The sequence below is a fragment of the Pteropus vampyrus genome, unplaced genomic scaffold, assembly GCF_000151845.1.
Source record: "Pteropus vampyrus isolate Shadow unplaced genomic scaffold, Pvam_2.0 Scaffold49, whole genome shotgun sequence".
NCBI lineage: Eukaryota > Metazoa > Chordata > Mammalia > Chiroptera > Pteropodidae > Pteropus > Pteropus vampyrus.
In genome coordinates, this window is record NW_011888830.1 from 1,347,413 (window position 1) to 1,350,230 (window position 2,818).

Consider the following 2,818-nt stretch of genomic DNA (forward strand, 5'->3'; position numbering starts at 1 on the left):
ATCGTGCTTGGTCATTCTCATAAAATCTGCAACGTGATTTATTATTTCTACATTGTAATTTTCACAGGTGTTTGATGTAGAAATGGTTTTATTAAAAATTAAAACATTTCTCCTCTCAAGCATATTACCAACACCTAACAATATTGTAAATTTGGACATCTGTGTCATTTCTATGTTCACCCCTGTCAGCTATTAAAGGCAGAATTAGCAATTTTTATTACCATTAAAAAATTTTAAGAGACTTATTTCAAAATAGTACATAAAAGTTCCCTTATAGTCAGTAATGTGTTCATAAATTAATTAGCTGAATAGCTAACTAAACAACACAAAATACCTAGATTCATTGTCCAGTTACAAATTCTGCAGAGAAATCTGGCTCACATGTTTGCGAGTGCGATAAAACATCATTACATTAAAAGTGCCGTATGTATTTGCAGGAGCTGTTTTCTCAATAGATACTTTCTGGGGCCTTTTTTTTTTTTATCTTATAGTTTAAATTTCGAGTGTTTGGTAGAGTGACTGCATGCACGTTTACACATATCCTGGCGTAATAAGACTTTTAACACCAGACTTGAGGGGAAAAAAAAAAACCATTTTTCTTAAGCCTTATAAAGATACTGGCTGATGTATAATTTAAGAAGTTAGTATGTTTGAAATCGCTCCTAATTAACATCAGCATCTTCTAATGTTCTTATTTATAGAAAATATTTTATATCTGTATAATTTTAGAGTCATCTTTAAACAATATTTATTAAATACCCCCAGTGCATCACAGAGATACTGTAAAAAAAAATCCCCCGAGGGAAAAAGAATCTTATAAAAAGAAGTTAATGTAAAAGTTCTGGAGATCTGTTACACACTATGAATATCCTTAACTGAACTGTGCACTTAAAAATGGTTAAGATGGTGAATTTTATGTTGTGCTTTTTACCACAATTTTTTTTTTAAAAAGTCAATGCACAGGTGAGGTGGGGTTTGAAACAACTTGTTCCCTTTTGCACGTAGTTACCGAGTGGAGGTGGCAGTGGTTTGGGTCCTGGCAGGTCCAGGGTGGGTGGCCTGGAGGATGGGGCTGGGGACAGGGCGGGGGTGAAGGGCTGCATTTCCTCTTCTGGTGCCTCTGCAGCCAGGGACCCCCAACATCACTGGGTCGAGTCACAGTTCCAGGGGTGTCTTCCCTGTGAGTTGGCCTGAGAAAGACAAGACCCTTCTCCTTTGCCTCTATGCTCTCTGCTCCTACACTGTCACCTCGGAGGGCGATGTCCCCACGGACTATCACACTGGAGCGAACCCTCTGTTAACAGTGCTGCTGCTGTGCCAACAGCTGGTCCTCAAGGGGCTGTACATCCCAGCCAGCACCACACATCCGTCGCGGTACCTGCACCAGACAGCTGACGGGTGCGCGGCCCCACCCCCTGGCCATCACGAGTGGCCGCGGCAGCCCCAGGCAGAAGACTTCAGCCCGTAGTCCCATCCCCAGTGCTCTGCCTCAGCCTGTTGCCCCATGACTCCCTCCCCCAGAAAGCGCTTTCAAGGAGGGAATTTAACGTTTGTCCTCGATGAAACCCACAAAGGAAACGCCTTTTATCATAAGGGAATTGGCCAGGAAGAGATTAAACTGAGATGCACCAGGAATGTGACTGGTTTCGTCAGACCGCGGCCAGTGTCCTTGCCTTTCATTTCTGTGGCTTACTGAAACATCTAGAAGCCTGCATCTGGAATCAGTAATCTTTGCCATTTCCTGAAGGGGCGGGTGGGAGTCGGGGTTTGGCTTTGTTTTGGTAGTAGATTGTTTTTTTTCGTTTGCTAACTTACAGCAATGTATCTTTGGCCCTGTTCCCATTAGGAGGCGAAAGCATGGAAATTAAAAAACAGATTACGGGAATGAGAAGATTATTGAATGACAGCGCCGGGAGGATATATCAGCGCGTCGGCAAGGAAGGAGAAAAACTAAAAGAAGAACCCCAGGATTTGGACCCCATGTGGCCTCAGCGTTTGAACTCCTCTGCTGAGGCCCCGCAGAGCCTCCCCGCTTCCTCCCGGGGCGCCTGGAGCGAGTTCCCACCCCAGAGCGGGCAGTTCGCAGGGCAGACTGGCCCCCGCTCCAGAACCTTCCAGAGCCAGCCCCACACCGCTGGGAGCTCCAACGGTAAGGCTGCCAGGAGACATCCGGAATGCTCTCACGGTTTGGGGGGGGTGGGCGTGCCCCAGCGTGCTTCGTGCCTGGTCAGCGTGCGCACTACAGTCAGCCCTCGCCCAACGTCATCGCTAGGTAGGCTCTTGGGAACAGCGACTTTAAGGAAATGACATGTAACAAAGCCAAATTTACCTGCGGCTAACTGATAGAAGCAAGAGTTAAATTCCTACAGCCTATTTCTGGTCTCAAAAGCATCACCAAACTTCTAAATAAAGACCCCACACACTTCTAGGGACCACCCCCCCCACCCCGACAGGACGCCCTTTCATCACAGGGCCATTCAACACATCCCACACTCACTGAGACCGAGACAGGTAGACACGTGGGTGAACCTCCCGAGTTCCCCCTTGGGACGCGGGAGGAACCTGAGCACCAGAGAGAAGCCGCGCAGACGTGGGGAGAATGGACCAACCCCACACAGACAGTGGCCCCGGCTGAGAACCGATTTTTTTTTTTCTCATCAACATTATTATAAGAAAATGACATTATTTGAGGACCTGCAGTACAGTAAACCCTCCCTTAATCACCTGCCTTAGCTGAGTTATTTTAAAAGACAGACAAGCACAGAGGAAAAAGTTGCACACTATAAAAAACAGAATTGAGATGCAAGAAAGATTGCGG